This window comes from Tamandua tetradactyla, chromosome 6, assembly GCF_023851605.1.
Source record: "Tamandua tetradactyla isolate mTamTet1 chromosome 6, mTamTet1.pri, whole genome shotgun sequence".
Taxonomy (NCBI): domain Eukaryota; kingdom Metazoa; phylum Chordata; class Mammalia; order Pilosa; family Myrmecophagidae; genus Tamandua; species Tamandua tetradactyla.
Window position 1 is genome coordinate 38,272,011 of NC_135332.1, and position 21,834 is coordinate 38,293,844.

Genomic DNA, 21,834 nt, shown 5'->3' on the forward strand with positions numbered 1-21,834 from the left:
TTTTGTAAAATATGTAAGAGGTTTTCCCCGCTATCTTTTTAAAAATTAAAACGGTCAGGCTACGCTAAGAAGATGACTTAATTTGAAGCCATTGGAGAAATGAGCATGAGTGAGATCAGTCACGTCGTGTCCTTCCTTTGGTCCTGTTGGGCAGAAATAGTCGCCTCCTGGAAGAATTTTGCTCAAGCTTGTGGGTTCTTTTTCTAGTGTGGAGAAACTGAGAGACTCTCTAGCGGCCGGTACTCAGAGTGAAGTCTGGGTGTAACTCACCATCTAGTTCCTATTTATCCTTGCAGATGATATAGGTCTCCTCACTGCCTCCAGTGCCTGCTTCCTTCAAGTTTTAGAGGCCAGAACATTATCTGTTCATCAAGACAAATTTCATTCCTTTGCCTAACTCCAGCTGCTTCCATTCGCGGCCGGGTGACCATGGATGAGTCACTCAAGCCCCTTCAAGTCTCAGTTCCCTCCTCTGTAAAATGGGTACACTAACAAAGCAACCCCCAGCAAATGTGTGCTAAGATCATTTTTATAGAATTATTAGAAAAAAACTTCTAATGATGTAAAGGACCCAAGAGATACCTGAATTACAATGTAAACTTCCTGGTGGCAGGAGCTTGCTGATGGCAGGCATTCCGTGACTGTTTGTTAAATGAATGAATTGAATCCTGCCTGCCTTTTTCACAGCCCAGGCAGCCGGGACCCAGTAAAGTTTTGCTGAATTGCCCCCCGTGTCACAGTTACAGTGTGGGAAGGGTTGAACTAGAAGCCAGGTTTTCCTGTTCTGGACTCGTCCTCTGACATGGCTCCAGGGCCCTGGAAGGTTGTCTGCTGAGCACAAGCTTTTTGCACGCAAACCTCCTGCTGTGGAGGCGTGGCTTCCTTGCAGCTTCTCCTGGGCGGGGGGGTTTGTTTTTGGCATCTGGCCGTCCCTTGTTGCTGGGGGTTGAGTCACTCTAGCATCTTGCTGTCTTGGATGATCTGCAGCTGTCATCTCGGCAGCCACAGTTAACCGACCTGCTGGTGGGTGTCTCCTTCCCAGTGAGGATGTGGTGGTGTGTCTGCAGCGCTTTTTAACAGCAGTGAGGAACTTGGAGGATTAGTGGCTGAGCTTCTTTGTTGCCAGCAAGCGCTGTACCTTCCTGCCTTCCAAGTCAGCAGCAGGTGTCAGCTCAAGGAGGTGGGGTACCTCGTCCTACAAATGTCCTTTCCGTGGATTTTGCTTTTCCTCCCATGCTTTCATTTCAGTGCTAAATTCATTCTACCAAGAAGCCGAAGCTCCTGTGTTCTATGTCAGATGTTTTGTTTTGTTTTTTTTTGCAAACAGGTGAGACTTCTCCAAATGTAAACCACCCCTCCCGGGACAGGAGTGACTGTGTATCTGCACCCACTTTTGGTGGGGGGGGTGGTTCAGGAAATCCTCAGTTGGCTTCCTGATGCCCACTGAACAAAATCTAAACTTCTTAGCCGGGTAAAGTCCTACAAGATCTGTATGGGGTATATTTTTCCAGCTTATCTTTTGACTCCTTTACCTTTTGATGCCTTTAAACTAAGCATTCACTCTTCTCAGAACAGCTGCCTTTTGGGGATGCCTGCCTCTGCGCTGTCCTTCCTTCCCTCAAAATCTTTTCCACGAAGTCTTTTCCACAAAGCAGTTTCTGCTTCCTCTTGAAAGTAATACTTCTTTCTGGATTTCCACAGCACTTTACATTTTCTTTGGTCATGACTCTTCCAACAATAATATTAGCAAAAAAAAAAAAAAGAAAAAAGATCTTAGTGAACACACCCTCATTCTCTCACTCATTCATTCACCAAATGTTATTGAGCACTTATTCTGTGCCAGATAGCTTGAGGCCCTGGGATAGTGTGGAGTTGAAGATAGTCCCTGCCTTCAAGGAGATTCACTCTGGTGGGGCAAGTAAGCCATGAAGAATAGAAACATGGCATCGTTTATGAAAACTAAAGCAGTGCAAGTGATGATAGGTTTGGGAATGGGCCACATCTTTTAATACATTCAGTTGCCATTTGCAGTCTTTCAGTAAGAGTTTACCAAATTTCTTCTCAGCTCCAGGGACTGTTAGGCACATAGTTCAGACTTTTATAGTAACTTAGGTTCATGCCTTACCACCCCCGCTAGATAATAAACTCTAAGGACACAAGCTTATTTTGCTAATTGAAGAAAAACCCTAGCTCTTTAATGCTGCACTTTGCACATCATAGACCTCCATGATTATTTTTAGATAGAATAAATGAAGAGTGGCAAAGGAGATAGTTCTTGTCTTCAAGGATTTTACCTCCTGATTGGAGGAGGGGGACTCACTGTGATACTCAACAGGCTGTGATAGGCACCGTAAGAGAAAGAAGGAAGGACTAAACTTCTTGGAGGAAGTGGTCTTTGCCCCAGATCCTGATGAGCGGGTAGGAAGGAGGGATATTAGGAAGGCAGTATGGGCCCAGGACCAGCCAGGTAGTGTGGGGCAGGTACAGCAAAGGGTGTGTGCTGAAGAGTTGTCAGGGGCGAGTGAGGCTGGGAAAGGCCAGGTTGTGGAAGGCCTTGAGTGCCAGGTGAGGCAGATGAATTCGTGCTTTATGTGGCAGGTGCCAGGGTAGCTGTTGTGTATGTGCAGAATTGTGGGGTTACTCCATAAGGATGTGCTAAGCTCTCCTGGACCAAGATGGAAGCTGGGGTCACTGATAGGTCTGTGGCCGATGCAGTTTCATGGAGAACTTCCCACACTGGACTGTGGCTTAGGCTTGACTCATACAGGATTCTCCCTGGCCTTGCTTTAGAAGTGATTTCTCGTTGGCAGAACCACTCCTGATCTTTGGGGTGTGTGGTAGTGATGAGAAGCTCTGTCGGTCTTTTGTTGTCACCTTCTACCTTGCCCACCTGTTTTCGTCCTTATCAAGGGACCATATAGATAGAATTCCAAAGTTCTTTACTTGGTTCTTGTCTAAGCTGTGATCTTGACCTCACCAAATGTAGGCAGTGAGATGTCATTTCTTGATATGGAAGTCACAAACTGGCCAGGTGGCGCCAATGTTTGCTCCCCCATGGGTAGTACAGGTTTGGGGTTGTCTTTGGCTGACTGGTCCCCTGATGCGAGAAACCCATGGTGTTGGACTCTGCTTTCCCTGTGGTGTGAAAGGTGAGCAGGGGTGGTCTTGGGGTTGAGCGCCCCATGGCACACTGAAGTAGTGGGCCATTAAGTTTGGGGCAGGCACCCCTTGGTCTTCCCTTTCTCCCTTTCTTTTGAGGAGAGATAGCACCAAGCCCCCAATCATCTGGAAAGTTATTTTCAAGATGAGAGCCCCGCTGCTGAATTTCTGTTAGTTCTGAGATTTTTGAGTAATCAAAATGAAAAATCTTAAATCAAAATAATAGCTATCACTTACTGTAGATAGTATATTACAGGCAAAGTTTGAAGCCTCTATCTCCTTTAATTTAATCCTTACAACAGTCCTTTGCAATATTTGGTATTATCTCCATTTGACAGATGGGTTAACTGAGGCCCAAAGAGGATAAGCAGCTTTCCTAAGGCTATAGGACTAGTCAGGGTTATGTCTGGGATTTGTATCAAAGTCTGAATCTCAAGGCTTTGTTTCTTATAACCGCTAAGCCCCAGTGCATCCGTCATGAGTGGTTAGATTTGGTGTTCTTCTGCTTTGCCTGACTGCTGTAAAAGGCTAAGGCTGAGGAATAGGATTTGCTGTAGCCTGGTCAGAAAGCTTCAGGTTACTTTCTGTTGCCTGTTTCTAAGAACCCTGGTTAGTTAGTTAAGTGTGGAATTTTGGACCAATCACTTAATGGTTTTGTGCCTCTGTGTCTTCATCTTAAAAAATGGGAATGTTGGTGATACCTACAACATAGAACAAAGGGAATGTAATTCATGTGCATTACATGGGAAATGCACACACTGATACATGCACACAGTGGGGGCAGTGTAAGCATTAGTTATCTGTTGCTGTCCCCAAGCATGCCACTCCCCTGATCACAGGAGGACCTATCTAGTAGCTTGTAGGTTGGTTGGCACTGTTGCCCCTTTCTGGGGGTGATGGATAGAGCAGCATACTGAGATTTGGTTTACATCTTTGTCAGTGTCTTGGGTTCCTGGTTTGCCTCTAGCTCTGAGGGGGAGATAGCATGCCCCTTTATCTTGGGGATGCTCAGTGGGCATTAGGAATTCATCTCCTTTTCTGTATCTGAGGCTGATATTTATGCTGCCTCTGAGAGTGAACTCCTGGGGAGCAGCTAGGGAACAGCTAAGACACCGCTGGGTGCGAGCTCTCTCCATGAACCCTCTTTTTCCTAGTCTTGGTCTTTATCTGCCTAGGGTAGCTCCACCAGTGACTGATCTGAAACTGTCACATTCATTTATTTGTCACCGGCTGTGACAGGCAAGTTAATGCTAATGGATTCTTTTTTTAGCCTGTTGTCTGGGATGTTTCACCCAAATGTCCTGAAATCTAAGGCATTAGGGGAATTTGTAACTTTTATGGGAGGGGAGGAGAGGCCTTAACATTTAGGTTGGGGGCAAGAGCGGCTGAGGCACAGTCTTCTTTTTAAGAAATCCATTCAAAGTGCTAAATTGCTGTTCCTGTTTCAATTATGTGACAATTTCAAGGGTTTAGAGAAGTCTGATAAAATGGTCTTGATGATGCAATCTGGGGAGAGAGTGCTTCAGAAGATCCGGGAGAATGAATTCCTCAGGGGTCAGGGAATTCTCCTTCATGCCACCTTGGCCCTTCTTTCCTCTGGGTTTTTACATTTTTATTGTTCTGAAGGGCAGAAAACGTTGTAGGAATGTATTCAGGACTCCATCCATATCCTTCACCGAAATGAATTATTCTCTTTGGGCAATTGGAAATAGATGGGCCACCACAGTCCCCTTGCTTTTTTATTTTTTTCCCCCCAGATAATAGTTTGTGAATGTAGTGGTTCTGAATAAAGCACCAAAGAGAAGAAACTCGAGGAGGGGAAGAGTGAAGAGGGAGGCCCTATGAAAGTTTTCCTTTTCACCAATCAAAGCTTTTGATAGTTTTCCAAAGACCAGAAGTTTACAATGGAAGCCAGTTTGGACTGCCTATGGGAACGGAGTGCAGAAAGACCTAGTGTAGCAAAAGGAGATTATGAGTGACATTAATGAGGTGACCGCGCAGGCAGGAGGGAGGCCAGGAGCTAGCGCTGCAAGGAGCAGTTCCCATGACTTGCTCTCAGCTGGGTCTGTTTCCTTCTGCCTGCTTGCGTGGGCGCCTGCGTGCGTTTGTGCATGCACACGTTTTTTCCGACGAAAGTTTTAACACCAAGCCCTACTCAGTTTGCTGCAATATTCTCCACCCTAGAGAGCCCATGTATGGCGAGTTCGGTTGTCTCTTCCCTGTTGAAAAGTAATTTTAATGCGGAAGGCATTTTCTGCTGGATACCTTCCGGGTCCCTGCTGGAACCCGGGTGGGTAGCATACGAGGCTGACATCCCAGAACTGGGCCCAGATGGAACATGAGAGCCGAGAATATGAAGTCAGTAATCCCATCTCTGAAATGGGTCAGGGAGAGGGAAGAGAAAACCTATTGGGGTACAGCTTATTTTTCTTTTCTTTTTTTTTCCATTGAGGTCCTAGACTGATAACACTTCATATTGGTCAAATAAAGGGAACCTTACAACAACTGCCTCTTAAATATTTTAGTGCCCTGGAGAGAATTCTGTATTTCCATGTTGTTCTTGTGCAAGAATTTCCACTTGCTCGAAAAAAACTGCAACATTTCGGGTAGATTACGTAGTGAAGAGGTGAGAAACCTGGGTGTTGCTGATTTACTATGGAGGAACTTGGGAGAGGCTGGCTGTGTTGTCACCTGTTAGCTTCCATCTCATTGTGTGTGTTGGATTGGGCCTTCCAGCCGGTATCGGACGAGTGTTTCAGAAACCTTTGTGAGAATGCAAGAAGAGAAACTAGATGCGGCCTTCTGGAGTGGAGTGGGAGGAAATATAGAGAGCATTTATTGATACATGCCTGTTTTTTTAAAACCCCCTTCAGCTCAGTTCCCTTTGGGATTCCTCTCAAATATGTCCTTTTTGTAGCCAAAAGCAAACAACAACAAGAAAACTTTTAAACTTAGACACACATAATACTGGATAAAAACTAACCAGTAGGTTCAACCTTCTCCTCCACTTGAGGAAAAAGCATCAAATTAAGATGCTTGAACCTAGGAAAAAATTGGAATGGATTCGCCACAAGGCTAGTACATGTATATGTTTCCTCTTCTGTTTTCAAAGCAGGTAATTGGTTTTAATAAGAACTTCTGACTTGATTAGGGGGCCCTTAGGAAATTAAAGTGTGTTTGGATTTCACAAGTATAATTTTAATTATATGAATTTTGTGTTTTTCACTGGGGAGCCAGGTTCAGAACTTGTTTTCCTGTACTAATAGGGGTAGTAAAGCTGATTATGGCAGAATGCCTTACTTAAATAGCTTTGAAAATAAAAATCCTTGGGTTTGATCCTTGTTTTCCCTTGCAGTACATGATGTTCAAGTTACCATCCATATACGTCCCATATCCTTGTTAAAAAATGATTTTTCATTGGCTCCCCACAACTATAGAACTGACTAATGCAATGGAGGGGGACTCATTATGAATTTTCTGCTGTACTTGCTGAAAGAATTCAATTAAAGTTCTTTGGAGCACAAGTCCTGCCTGGGCAGCTTGTGGTTGGCATGCGGCCGCGTTAGCATGTTGCGATTGCCTTTATCGCCTCATCATCCTTTTTGCGCAGAGCCTGTGTTCTCACGGGGTCGCTGTCCTGGCTGCTGGCCCTGCAGCATGTCCACCGTGGATTACAGTAGAGAGTGCGCTGGAAACACTCACCTGAGTTGTTCCCCAACCTGTAAAGAGATGTTAGGACGATCACACTCCCGGGGCATCCCAGGAGAAGGACTGATTGTGTTAGTGGGAAATGACGGTATTCCCGGGCTGTCCAAACAAAACCTCTAGATGCCGGGCAGGTGCTTTGTGGGCTTGAACTCGAGCATCTTCACATGTCCCCCTGTACAAGGGCTTTAAAGAACCACCTGGAGATCAGCTCCTTTTTTTGGGCTGTCTGGGCTCTTGTCTCAAACAGATACTGACGATTTCCTGAATTTTCCACTCAGGAAAGAGAAATCACGCCACCAGCTTGTGAATAGCTTGGTGTCATACAGATTGGGGTCTGAGAATATGGACTAATAAAGCTCTGTCCCATCCCCACTCCCCTACCTCTCATTTTAATCATTGACTATTTTTTTTATTACTTTCTATAGAGGTGATGGAGCTTACTTAGTTTTTAAGAGCACGGACTCGAACCAGGCTATCTGAGTTTGGATTCTTGCTCAGCCACTTCCCAGCAGTGTCACATTGAGCAAGTCATCTAAATATGCTGTGCCTTTGTTTTGTCGTCAGTGAAATGGAGATAATGATAGTACCTCCTTCATGGGGTTATTGTGAGGGTTTCGTGAGTTATATATTAACTGCTTAGAATGGTGTCTGGTGCATGTAACCTGTGTGGATGTGTGTGTTATGCTGCTGCTAGGAAGGCTAATATCCTCTGCTAAGTTTGACAAAATGCTGTCTGTCTTATTTAGTTGGAGAATTGTTGTAAGTGCTGTGCCTGCTGCCTTGCATATTTTTTCTTATGTGGTATTTGAAAAGTGCAAAAGAATACACACACACGTGTGTGTATATGTCCATGTGCGTGTGTGTGTATATGGCTTCATTTGAGTTCCAGTATAATTTAGATTCGGACATGAGTGCTTGCGCTGTAACAAATGAGGCGTGTGCTTTAATGGAGGCTTCAGATTTGGAGGCCCTGGTTTGAATCTCGGTGCTGACACTAACTCTGAGACCTTAGAAAGGTATCTGAGCTTTCTGAGCTTCGATTCTGTACCTAAAATAAGGGGATATTAGCGACGTGGGAATTAAGTGAGAGTGTGAATAAAGCACCTGGAGTGTGATTGATTCTCAGCAAATGTTAATTCCTTCCCTCATAACCAGGGACTTTTCTTTTTACCCATCTTGAAAATAGGAAAGATACAGAGGGTTCTGGTCTTGCTGGTGACGGAAATACCTGAAGAAGCTAAGTCTTGGGAGAGCAGTGTAGGAAAAGCAGACCCTTGGTGGCCGTGCCATTGTGGACTTCATTTCACCCACCCTGAATTCCCATGTGTAGGAAAAATACTTTTATTTAGTCAGGAACATTGGATGGTGTGCATGAGCCTTTAAGATGCCTTTGTTCCTTTGACACTTGGTGGCAATCAGAAGCCTAGGGCCAGATGGTACGAGTTTTGGGGGAATCCTTAGAAGGAAGGAGTAACTTCAGGGAAGTGAAAGCTATGAGGACAGTTGGGAAGGAGAGGGAGGAGGAAGGGAGAGGGTTGGGATGGAAGGTAATTGCTACTTTTCCATAGAACCTTTTGCTAGGATGAATTAGGAACATATAATATTACTTTTTTTTTTGGCATGGGCAGGCTCCGGGAATCGAACCCGGGTCTCCAGCTTGGCAGGTGAGAATTGTTGCCACTGAGCCGCCATTGCACCGCCCCATATAACATTGCATTTTGATCCACAAACTTCTAAGCTCTGTTGTGTAAGTGGGAATAAGCTTGGCAGAATGCCAGGAGATGACCGCACTTCCCGGTCACAGACTTGGTGGTTCCCTGACCTCAGAGATGGTTAGTTGGGGCTAGGAATGCCCTCAGACGCCTTAGGATAGTCACAGTGTGTGTGTGTTCATGTCTCCCTGCACAGTTCCACAATCGTCCCCTCCACTTCCTATCAGCCTGGTGAAATTTACCAGGTTTATCAGGAAAGGAGAACAAGAGTATGATTATAAGCTGATCCTAGGCTGGGGGATGGAGCAGGCATGGGTGTTAGTATGTAGAGAGGGGAAAGGGAAGGAGAAAGGGGGTGGCTGGGAGGAGGGAAATAGCAGTAGATTACATTGACTAATTATAGGGAAAAAGCCATATTTGCTGCTCCATTAGGTGATCGCTAGGCTATGAAGCCGTTTATTGTAATTAATGCAGAAACGGCGAAATAAGTGTTGGATGTGGAGTTGAGGGTCTCCAGGCGCCCCCCACCTCACACCTCTTTCCGTTCCCTGTGTCCACTGCCCTGTTCCGTTACCCTTTGGTGTAAAGAGTATTTGGAGGGCATCGTTGTCTGAAAGGCCGTGCCAGAGTCTTACCAGTTTCCTACTGGTTTATTTTGGCAAGTAAGGAGGCTCTGTTGCCTCGTCTCCTTTTGAATCTTAGGGTTTTGAATCGAAAGGCTTTTATGTTTTCCAAGGATGAGGGAGGAGGGACAAACCCATGCCATCATTGCTATTCTTGCCACAATCATTTTAATTTCAGTGCATGAAAGTGGCAGGTTACGCATCCAAGTCCATCAAGTTATGGACCATGTGGAGTTGTGATTGCTTTCCTTGATGATTTCTTGTTCAAATCAGCAGTGCTCTTAATTTTCCAGGTGAAGTAAAAAGAAAATTGGAGACTCCCCTCCCGCCCGTGTCTCTTCATCCAGGGTTTTCTGAGCACGACTCTGGTTTGGAGGGTTAATATTAATTAGGAGCCAGTTTAGACCTCTGTTGCTTGATGAGGGAGCTTCGACTGTTCTGACAAACATGGCTCCTTTTTGTGTGTTGTGCCTGCTTTTTGTGTGAAAGTTTCTGGGTTTCAGAGCCTAAGGAATAAATATATACAGAGAGAGGTGAAGGACTTGGCTCCTAAAGAAATGTAACAGATTATCTTGGATCTTGAGGGAGGCACAAAATGAGAGAGCAGAGCAGTTCTGGGTTTGGGGGATGCTTTTCTGCCTCAGTCTGCCCACGCCCTGTCCGCATCAGCATGGGGCCCTCTGCCTTGGTTTCCTTCTCTGCAAGTGAAGGACATCTCTTTGGCTTCCTCAGGGAGGCATGACTCATTTCCTTAGTTTCCAAATTGGGTGTCAGTTGAATTTCCCTGAGGCGAGGCCCCTGTTAGTGCCAGGTAACAAGGAGGCACTTCATTTTGTGCTGAGGCTTAGGATCCTTGCTTCCAAGCTTTACCAGTGCTGACTTGGTCTTTTTGGGGAAGGTGGCAGAAAGGACAAGGACAGAGAGAGCCAGTGAGTCCAATTGTACTGTTACGGGAAGAAATACCTAGAGAGAAAGAGACCTGTTTCCCTCAGGTTGGATCATGTTGAGGATCTTTGTTCTGTGGTCTGTGGGTTTGGGCTGGTTTCATTTTTTATGGGGCGGTTTGGGGCTGCAGAGAGGACAGCTAGCTGACCAAGGGTGTAGGTGAGTGTTACAGGTGAAGCAGGAGAGACCTGGCTTCTACTGCTCAGCTCAGTAGGAATCGATTAGCTGCATGTGACCTCTGACAAATCATCTTGCATGTCCATACTTCAGTTTCCCTAACTGTAGACTGGGGGAGAATGAGGGAGTATGGGGTAGGAAGCAACAGTCCTGAGGGCTTCAGAGACTAGTCTTAGGAGGCAGGTAGTCTTAGGATTTTATTTCTGGCCTGACTACTAACTCACTGCATACTTTGAGAGATGCACTTCACTTTGCTCATCTCGGTTTTCTGATCTGCAAAATGGGGATAATATAATGATAAGGCCTACTTTACAGGGTTGTTGTAAGGATTGCAGGAGGCAGTGATTGTAAAGTGCCCACACAGTGCCCGGGAGGTGGTGAGCGCTCTATACCTGGGGGCAGCTTTCACTGTTAGCAGCCACTACGAGTGTTGTGAGTGAAGGTGTAAGGTTTCAGCCAAGGTGTGGGATCGCATCAGGGAATCGTTTGAGCTGATCTGGGGAGAGCTTCCTACAGAGAGAAGATATGTGGTCAAGGAGGGGAGGCCTGCCTGGAACACGTGACCTGGAACTTGGACCTTGAAGTGCCTCGGACATTGGCTGGGAACTGCGGATGGAGGAGGGTCTCAGCAGTGCTGAGGGTGGGAGCCGGTGGAGGGAGGCAGGGGGGGAGGGAGGGCTGGGACGGGCCCACCTGCTAGCCTAACCTAGGGGCTGCAGCTGCCCTTGCTCCAGACTGCTTCACGGCCAGGGGACTGGGGTCTGCCACTTCACGGCAGGAGAATGGGAGAGATCAGTCACCAGGCGACATGGAGACACACATTGTTTTTGGGGAGCCCACGTCTGGTACTGTCTGAAATTCAAAAGCCTTGCTTGACTGAGGCAGTGCTGATCAAAGGCCGTTTGCTATTTCAGAATGTTCTTCGTTGTGTTTGGCAGACAGAGTTCGGTCTTTTTATTGCTTCCTCTGGGTGAAATGGTTTTATGTCACCCCAGCAGCAAGGAACTCCACCAGCACCTGTTAGTCATACCTTGTGTGTGCAGCTGGAATGGTCTGAACTGAAGGCAGGTACATGTGCTTCTTGGTCACTGCCCACGTGAAGCTGTGGATACCACTGCTGTGTGATCGGATAGCCAGCTGCCAGGAAGGGGCCACCGGCAGCTGCCTTCAGTTGCATCTCGGCTTCGTTCTCGGAGTAGGCCTGATTAGGGGGGGAGGTGGAGAGGTGGAAAGAGGTGGTACAAGGAGAAGCAGCTCACGGGGAAGGGGAGAAAGGGAACTCTGTGTCAGTGAGCACAACACAGGCCATGTACTACACACAGATACAGTCCCTTGGGGCCCTGCATCTGCTCCTGGGACAGAGGGGAGACCGGTGATGAACGAGGAAGAGGAAGCGCAGTAGGGTGTGATAGTGGAAGGGAGTGGCTAGGACAGGCCTCAGGAAGCTGGATCCCTAGAGAAAAGCATTCCTGCATGCCCAAGGAGCTGTGGGAACAGTTTAAGCAGTGTGGCTTTTGGGGGCACGCAAGTTGTTCCTTACGAACTGGGATGTAACTTGCAGAGATGTGTGTGGTGAGAGATTGATTTGCTCTCTGTGCCGCAGGTGAATGGAGCACCTGTCCTGAGCCAGGTGCACAGCTGGCACGTAGGGGTACAGCAGGCGGACCCATTCCCTGCCCTTAGGGAGTTTGCAGTCTGGCAGGGGGCACTTTCATTAAACCACTTAACACATGGTCCAACATTTAATTATAATGATGGTGGGAGCATCAGGGACCTGTAAGGTGTTTTATAGGAATGCTGAGGGGAAGCCAGGTCTCCTACAGGGTGCTGCTGGGAAGTCCTCCTGGAGGAATAACATTGAAGCTGGGCTTGCAGTGAATATGAGATTTGACTAAGGAAGGGAAGTATCAGGGTGCTGAAAAGCCAGGATGTCTGGAATGCAGAGAGCAAGGAGGGAGGTGAGCGGTGAGGCTAGGGATGGGCAGAGGCCGTGCTAGGCTGTGGTGTTTCAGGGTGTTTATTCTTCTCTGGAGTGGATTAGGGTATTAGGAAGGAAGTAAAATAATTTCAGGTTTGGAAAAGGTCACTGTGGCAATCCTTGTAGAAGATGGCTTGTGGATATCCCCACAGATACTGGTGAGATCAGTTAGGAAGCTGTTGAGGCTTGGAGGAGTTCCTGGAGGTGGGGATGGAGACCCGTGGGTGGACGTGTGAGATGCGCGAGGGTTGAAGCGGCAGCCTGGTGATCTAGTTCACATGTTGAAGGGGAGGCTCGAGTTTGGCTCATCAACTACGTGGGCAGAGGCTCCATCCCCACCTCCACATGAGCTTGGGGACATTGGTGCATGTGGGAGACACAGGCAGGGAGGAGCAGATGTGCCCGGCAAAAGGGTTTGGAGTGAATGAACCCTTTTGGCTGGAGATCACCACCCTCTTGGTGATGTATCCCTATTGGTAAAAGTTTTTGAGGGTGCACATGTGTCATAAATGACATATATGTACTACTGTACTAAAATAATTTGCTCCTCATAAACCATAGACAAATAATTAACTTAAAAGAATGAGAAAATGAAGTAAACATAAGTAAAAGTCCTCGCCACCCCCCCCTTTCTTCGGAGACTAGAATATTAGGTCTTGGGGGGACATTAATAAGTTTTAGGCAGGGATGGCCAAACTGGGTGCTTGGGAGAGAGCACTCTGCAATCTGGGGCCAGGAGAAAAGGCCCTTGAATGAGTTCTTCCCAGGCCAGGGGCACATGGGGGCAGTGGGGTTTGGGGGAGGCACTCACATGGTATGTCCTTGTTGGTGGCTGGGGGTCTCAGGGGCATGCAACTGTGGTATAATGCCTCCCCCACAACGCCTTGGCATTGTCCCAGAAGGTGTGCGGAGGCCCGTTGGTGCTTGGTGATTGCTCATCACAGTCGGGACTGGGGGTGGGGTGGGGGGCTTCAGAAGTGCCTGCCTAGTGGGCGAAGGCCCACACCTGCCTGCGAAGAGCAGGGTCTTCTGGAGAGAGCACTGTGTGAGGAAGACAGATCCTGGTCCCAGTGCCTTCACTGAGCCCACCTAAGTGGCTCTTTGCCTTTCATCTGGTGGGTTGATAATATTCCCTACCGGACGCCAGGGGCTGAGGTGGATCTGAAAAGCCTGCAGGATGAATTATTTCTGTCTTCACAATCCAAGCGGTCCTTAGTTTACCCCCCATATCCTTTCCAGCAAATTGGCATTGACGCGCTCACACTCTTGTGGGGTTTTCTGAGGCTAATTCCGTTCCAGCCCACTCCATTTAGCTCTTCCTTCGAGCAGAACCCGAGCTAGGATCTCGCCTTCCAGACAGTGCTTTAAAAAGCCTTGTTTCCCAATATACTGCATTTCAGCCCTTCCCCGAGTGCAGCCGTGCTCAGTCGAGGGATGCGAGTCATTTTTACACGGAGAGGTGAGCAAATCAAAGGGGAGCCCGCTTTGCCTTGGTGAGGCCTTTTGTGTAAAAAGGACCTTGTGGAGTAAAGCAATCAGGTTGACTGACAACTGCCACAGCTACCCAGGGACAGTACGCTCCAGATGGTCACCCCGAGAAAAGTCAGGGCCAAGAGCAGACAAAAGAATACCCAGGAACCGGTGGTGAAGATAAAAACAACCTGAAAATGTGTCTTCCAGTTAGCAGTTGATGTGGAGTGAGGTCCACGTGGCCGACTGAGGGCATCAACATTTACAGTTTGTCCTCGCTTTTCCCCTGGCTTATTTCCCTTGGGATCAAAGCAGGGAGAATAGGAGTTATCACTCCCAGGCTTGGTTTCAGGCATGTTGGTGTCTCTTGTTTTATGACCTTGGGGTTTTGTGGCTTTGTTTGGGTGCATGGGGTACGTTTCAAAAAAAAAAGAGAGAGGAAGCACTCGTTTAGTCAGAGGAAGCTCTTAGAAACACCCGGGAAGGGCCTTGAGAGGATTAGAAAGCAGCCTATAGGGCCAGTCCTGTATTTTCCATGGATTCTGGGATAACAGGAGTCCAAAGGTTTCTACTTTTCAGCCTCGTTGCTCCTCTGAAGAGCCATCTGAAAGTGGTTTGGTCCTGCACGTAGAGACAGGGGACCGGCCTGAAGATTTCCTGCCCTCTGCTACATAATAAATCTGATACTAAAATTAGTGCCACTGCCGTAAGTCTTGCTGACATGATAAAGAACTGTGTGTGTGTGGGGGGGCGGGGGGCGGCTTGTCTTTCAGGACTGTAGGATGTTGCTTTATGTCAGATCAGCGTCCAGATCTCAAGTTGATTTTTTTTATGACAGCATCTCATCTTCCTCCTCACCCTCCTTTCCTTCCCCCCCTTCTCCCCTCTCTCCCTCCCCCCTCACTCCTCCCCCCTCCCTGTAGGGGGTAGAGTGAAGGGGCTATTTTAACTTGGCCTTTGGTTTTGCTTAAGTACCTGTCTCTGTCGGTAGATGTTCCTGGAAAATCCTCTGAAGGTTTTATAATTGAGTCTTTTCCTCAACAACAAGATGATATTCACCTTCTCCAAAGCATGTTACTTTATGCTCTGGGGAGGGGGAGAGGGCAGGACTTTTGTCCCCCAGAAGATGCATATAAGGAAGAAGCCTGCTGGTCGGGGGGGAGGGGGTGCTGGGGGGGCCGCTGGGTGGCAGGCTCACATCTTTAATAATTGAGATGGCACCTGGGTCCCTCAGCGAAAGGCAGCCCTTCTGGCCGGGATGATTTTGCTTTGAAAATAACATGTTCACCTTTAACTTTTAACTGCAAGTGGCTTTGACATGAGGTTGTATTTAATTTTAAATTGCCCATGTCCAGCAACCCTCTGTTACTCTTCAAACAATAAAATGTTTTTAATCTTCCCGCAGCTGTGTGCTCTGTGTGGGCGCCTGCCTTTTGGGGGAGGGAGAGTTTGTGCACCCTTTTCCGACTCCCCTTCTTTTCCCTTACAAACTCAGCTTTCGAAAGCCCCCTCCCACTGGGCAGGCAGCCCCCGCCCGCCCGGAAGGCCTCCAGATCAGGGATAGTGAGTGGCCGGGCAGGGTCCCAGCATGGGCCCCCTGGGGTCAGTCAGCGATGGCAGCCGGGGCTGGGACGCTTCCTGTGTGGGCAGAAGCCACCAGCCCCGTCTCCCGGACTCTGTACAGAGCCCGTATCTCTTTCCCCCGCCTCCCGCCCCCTAACTTTGGTGGGGCTTGATTTGTCTGTTATAATCAGAAACAGATTTTGGCTCCTGGTCCATTATAGATGTGTTTGAGATGGATGCCAAGCCTTAAGCTACTTAAAGAGCATGCGAAAATATATTTAGATACAGAAAGAAAGAGAGAGAGCCGGGAGTGCCTCTTCCAAATTGCCCAAATAAAAAAAAAAATCCTGAAACAACACAGCAACAACAACAATTCAGTTCAGACCCTGAAAAAAGCACGGGAAGAGAAAATTTGGCTCCAGAATCAGCAAAATTGGTATTCAATTTTAGAATGAACTGCCTGGTAGAGGATGTTAAAAGAGTGAAGGAAAATTGTGCCCTCCCTGGAAGTGCCGCCAATGGGGGATGGGAGGGGGTCCCCAGAGCCCACCTCTTTGGAAGTGCCGCCTTCTGGAGGTGTTCCCAGAACCCAGGGGCAGGTCGCTGGGGAGGGATGGGAAGGCATCCACGCTGTGCCCAGCGGGACCATGTTTCTGTTGGGAATATCCTGGAGCTGGGAAATATTGATTGCTTTGTGTTTGTAAACAATTTTAAAGGAAACAGGGCCAACAAAAATAGCCAACTTGAGGTGCATAAAGTACGTTAGAAGAGGCTCTCAACAGGGAGGCCCATTGCTCTGATTTCTTAGATCGGCATGGCCTAAGATTTATTTTCCTTTTTAATTCTAAGAAGGGGCCCACTGAGTTGAGCAGGGTCTGAGGTATTGATTTCTTTTCATCCTTGCTGAATTTTTTTTCTTTTTAATGAAAGGGTCAGCTGAGCTGGCCACGGGGCCTTCCACCCCGGCGTGGCTGTCCCTCCTTGCAGCCATCTCATGCCTGTGTTTCTGTGTTTGTCGTCCTCCCCCCCCCCCCCCCCCCGCCCTGGGAAACTTTTGCAGGTCAGCTGCTGGCCTCCAGAACTTGTACCCATGTGTCTCTCACTCTAAACAAAAAATAAACCTGTGCACTCTATGTATGTAATTTAGAGGTGTGTGTGTGTCTTTTCTCTTGGCAAGTTTGTTCCCTACAGCTGTGCTGCTATAGCCGGCTTTGAAAACTGGAAAGAGAAAATGTAAGTGACTGTTTAGGGCTAAGAGTGGAAGTAGGAAGAGATCGGGGTATGCGGTTTGATGTAACATAAAAAACTCTCTGACCCCAGATTTAAAATGCATTTAATTGATGTATTATAGGAGGCAATTATTGAAACAAGAAAGATTTTGAGTTGGTGGGATTCCTGTTTCTCCCAGTGTAGGTTTTTTGCTTTCGACATTACAGAGACAAGAAAAGTGGAGCTTTATGATGTCATCTTATTTCCCCCACTGGGGGAGGGTTGCAGAGCAGGTAGCTTCTGAATCCACCTCGGAACAGCTCTGCTGGGGGATGGGAGAAGAGCTCAGGGTGGCGCTGGAGGCCTTGGCACCAATACAGAATTTGCCCTGTGCCTTTGGTCAGCTAGAATTAAAACTGCCTTTTCTACCTTGGGTGGGTGGGTGGCAGTTGAAGGTAATTTATTGAGACTACACCCCAGCAGCATCAATTTGGGGATTTACTTTTCCTTCAACCCCTCCCCTCTCTGGAAGCTTTGTAAGAGAAAGGGAAAGAAGTTTTCTGAGCAGAGATTAGCTTCGGTTTTTCAGAGATCTTTCCAGTTTTTAGAAAGTGTATTCCTTAGCTCAGACTTGCCTCTTCAGATAAGGATTTATCAACACCATAGTTAGAGCCAAGGGCTGAAGGGATCTTGAGGGACTTTGATTTACTCTATTTTCAAGGCCACATAGCAACAAACTTTCAGAGTAGCCTCGGCCTCATGCAAGGGAGAGTTCTTCGATTCAAGGTTACCCGTTTTTCCCCTCCTAGGGAGGAAGCCTTTCCTTTTGCTATCTTCTTCCAACAGCTTAGAGAAAATAAATGAACAAACCTCCAAAAATCAAGCAAATGTGCAAATAAAGGACAAGTTCACAGTGGGGATAGACAGATTTCTGATTAGGAGGCTAGTTTGTATTTTTTACTTGTTCTTGTTGAACCACATTCACTCTGTCCTTCCTGGTTCTCAGCTCCCTCTTACATATGTCTCAGTCTACATGGTAGCGGGGGCGGGGACCCCGCTGGGTTTAAATCCCTGCTTTTCTGACCAGGCCAAGAAAAGGGTCAGGCTGTTCGTATTAGCTAGCTAGCTAGCTGGTTTGCTTCCTTCCTTCCTGTCTGTCTGTCTTTCTGTCTGATACCTAACCCCTTGTCCCGCTTCTAGGATTTTGAGAGTAATTTCGTGTGGGCCAACTGAACTGCAGTACCAGCTGTACCAGCTGTAGTTTCACTAGTTGTCTTTTGGCATTCGGGAAACAACTTACAAAAAGAATTTTTTGACTGAGCGTAGATTTTAAAAGTTTTAGGAAGAAAAATTCTGAAGACAGTTGGTGGTGGTTTTTCGCTCTGGTCTCTCCATGGTGCGGCGTGTCTGGCATTTTCCTCGAGGGTCGCCAGTAAGAACTGCTGGTCTAAATCAGTGTCTCCGGGAATCATTGATTCACTAATTGCTCATAGTCGTGTCCTGGCTTCCCCCTCCTGCCGAGAGCACTTCTGTTTCCTGCTGTTCCGTGAGGAATTGCACGGATTTCTGGAGTGTTTAAGAGTAGCCAGTAAAAATGTTTGGTGTGCCGCTGCTGCTAATTGTCAGTGCTTTCCAGAGCCGGCCCGGCACCCAGTTGCTTACGGGCCCCTAAACAAGGGGCTGCCAGGCCGAGCGAGCGACCTTTCCCGCCTAAGACGCAGGGTCCCCGGGCTGCTTTATTGAGGAGGGAGAGTGTGTCACCAAGCCCGCCGCAGGCCTCGGCTTCTTCTGTCCCTTTCCTGAGGTACAGGGACTGCTGGGTCCACCTGAACTCTCTCTTTTTTTTTTTGAGAACCAACAGAATTAGGAAAGGTGTCTTTTTCTGCTAGAGAACCAGCAGCCACTAATTAAGATCCTGATGTAGGGTTATGCACATGCACGTTCTCAAGTTCCGGGGCCTGCAGGTTAGAATGTAAATGCCAGCAGAACAGAGGGTGCCCGGGAACAAAGAGAGAGAGCGAGGGGCCGGCCCTGAGAGGAACAGCTCACTCTGCACAGAGGGTTTTGAAGCAACATTTCTCTTGGCATTGGGAATTAAAAAAAAAAAAAAAAGCAACACTTCTCGCTCCATATTCATGTTCTTTATAGTACACTGCAAATATGTGGCTTCAAAAAGCTCTTTTTTTTTTTTTTTTTTTGCTAAACCTTTATAATAGGACCCTTCCCAAGGGCCTCAGGAGGAGCCCAAGAATGCCTCCTTGCAGTAGGAGTGTGGGAAATTAGTTCAGCCCAAAGAAAAGGAGCTCAAAATTGCTTCCCTCAGTGACCGCTCAGCCCTGCGGGGCCACCCTGAGTGTCTCAGAGGCCGGTGGATTTGGAAACTCTGCCTAACACTGAGTTTGGGTAATGTGATTTGTTGGCCTCCGGTCCCTTCCACAGACCCTTCACAGCTAGCCTTGGGGAGGGTGTGGGGGCCTGGATGGTGCCTGGAGGGCGGGTGTTCATGGAGGGACCCCACTGTGTTTGATGTAAGTTGCTTTCTCCATCCTAGGGAGTTGGAGGTGTTGGTTCTCCCCTGATTTGGGTGCCCACCCGCTTGTTTTCTGTGGTTGTTGGTTAGTGTTCAATGTCCTGGTCTGCTCTGAGTGTCCCAGTATGATAGGAGCTAAGCTTTAGCCCAGGGAAAGGCTCAGAGTGTTTCTCAACCTTGCTGCTCTAAGTCCAGGCCCAAGAACGGGGCCTTCCCCTGCCTAGGACTCATCTCCACAGCCAGCCTGAGTTTCTAGTTCTCCATTTGGAATTTCTGAGCCGCCAGCAACATCCCATCCCTAGGCCCTGCCTAGAGAGGAGGTAGGACGCTCCTTTCAGTGGGCTGCGTGTCAAGCTGAAGTCCTGGACTCGCACCAGCTCTGTAGCAGGTCATGGAGCACCCACTGCAGGCTGTCAGGGGGCAGGAGTTCCAGGGTGCTCTGGACCAGCTTCCTCAGAGGACCCGATAGAAGAGGCAGGGGTGGTCAGATTACTCCTTTCTGAAAACAGCGGTAGGGCAGGTTGTGGCCTGGGGCTGGGGAGCTGGGGGGGCACGATGCTCTGTTAGGAGCAGGAGGTGCCCAGAGTGGATCTCTGCAATCCAACGGACCACTGCTATTCTGGAAATAAAAGATTTGGGGCTTCATCCTTTCTTATTCTTCCTTCCCTCTGTGATGGGATGTTTGGGAGAAGAAAGGTGGAGGAGTGTGGTACAGAGGGCCTGTTTGGAGACAGTTCTGGGATCGAGTCCTGGCTGTATGACTTGGTCAAGTTATTTAACCTCTCTGAGTCTCATTTGTATCATCCATAAAATGAGGATAACAGGATAATAAGAATATTCATACTTACCTGGTGGCTGTGGGGACAGATGCAATTTTATGTAGAGGATCTAGTACTTAGTGTGGATTGAGAGTCTGGGTTGAGGGTTTGCTGTGTGGCATGCACTGGGGAACGGGTTGTGCCTTTACCAGACCTCACACCAGTCTGTTACTGTTGTTGATTTGGACCAAGGGGCTACGGTATGTTGTTTGGGCTTCTGGGCCCTGGAAGATTAGTTGTGCCTGCCTCTCCCTTCTGCCAAATCTGCCCCCAGCGTCTGCTTGGATTGAGGATTAACCTCACGGTTATTTCAAGTCAGTCTGAGTCTCAGCTTCTCCCAGGCCAGCCCCCTTGTCTCTGGCTCCCAGCAGAGGCTGGGAGGTTGGCAGCAGTCAGTACAGACCCTTGGCTCTCACCTGAGGCTGGATCTCAGCATCAGATTATAGACCGCCTGGCTTGGTTCTTAATTCTTGCCTGATTTAGAGGGGTGGCCATAGAAGGAACAAGGCTATGGGAGGATTGTGCGCTCTTGTTTAATTACGTTAGATGATCTAGTCCAGGGTTTCTCAGCCTTGGCACTATTGACATTTTGGGTTGGGTAGCTCTTTGTTGGGAGGGCCTACCTGTGCATTGTTGGGTGGTTGGCACCATGCCTGGCTAAACACACTAGATGCCCTGTAGCACCCCCTACCCAGTTGTGACAACCAAAAATGTCTTCAGACATTGCCCGATCTCCTAGGCTAGGCACCTCTGGTCTAGCCCTGTAAGTGGCTTTGTTGGTGCAGAAGGGGAAAGGTTGTATGTGTTCTGAGCTTCCATTCCGTGTGGACTCTCACTTGGACCATAGACGTTCATGGAATACAGGAACAGAAAGGTGCCTGGAGAAGTCCCCGGGTGCAGTCCCGTGCCTCCCGCAGGTGAGTGCCAGGCTGCCCTGGATTTGATTCTGCAGCCTCTGACAGTCCTCTCTGTGGTTAAGTGAAAGGCCAGGGAGAAGGACGTTTCCATCCGGGCTAGCACTTCTTTTAGCAGAATGACCTCGGGCTCGGGCTCTTGGCAGGCCGGTGCTTTGGGCCTTGTGGAGTTGGGTTACAAGCTCACGAGTTTGATCTGCCCTCTCCTGCACGCAAAAATTTGTCACTCGGAGAAACTGGCTTTTCTGCATGCTCTGAAAGAACTTTTATTTGAAATGAATTCATTAAAAAAAAAAAAAAGAAAAAAGAAGCTTCGGTTGCCAGGACTCTGATGGTGCTGTCCTCTCTTTTTCCTTCTGTTTCTTCTCTTTCACCTGTAAGATTAGCCTGGAAGGGTTGTCTGGTGGGAGCGGTTGGCCAGGGATTTTTGTAGTCCCTGATTAAAGGTACATTATCAAATGAAAGTTGAGTGTAGCTGCTGTGCTTGTAAAAGTCAGTTGTGTGCCATAAAATCCATCACGGCTCCCTTGGTGAGAAGGAGGAGGGCGGTGAAATAGCCAGTGGCTGAATCCAGTGATTCAGTTCTCTTGCTGGAGGAATGCAGCCCTTCAGCCTTGTGTCCCCACAACCTTGTTGTCTAGCTTTTGGTAAGCAAGGAAGGGCACAGCTTGTTTAATCGGGTCTGTGGGAAGCTCAGAAACAGGACCTGGGTACGGCCAACAGGCCACTCAGTAGTATTAGATGTTGTTGAACTTGGAGAACCCGGGTGGCCATATCTGCTACCTGTGGGGCCCGTGAGGTTTTGGTGACTTTTGCCTCCGTTTTTTTCCCTGTAATATCAGATGCTTGTTATCCAGCTGGGGCGGGCAGGAGGGGTCTGGCCTTTAGAAAGTTGGTGCGGCCTGGTGGCTTAGAGGGCGGGTGTGGGAGCCAGGCTGCATTCTCCTTTATGCTGATGGGACTCTGCGTAGGTCTCTCTGTGCCTCGGATTTCTTATTTCTGAAGTGAGGGTGACAGTAATACCTACT

At 48.1% G+C, this 21,834-nt stretch overlaps 1 protein-coding gene across 7 annotated transcripts in view; it reads left to right on the plus strand.

Moving 5' to 3' along the window:
* The window catches only part of MSI2 (musashi RNA binding protein 2), a 501,147-nt gene that overhangs the window by 117,803 nt on the left and 361,510 nt on the right, over positions 1 to 21,834 (plus strand). The window lies entirely within an intron of this gene.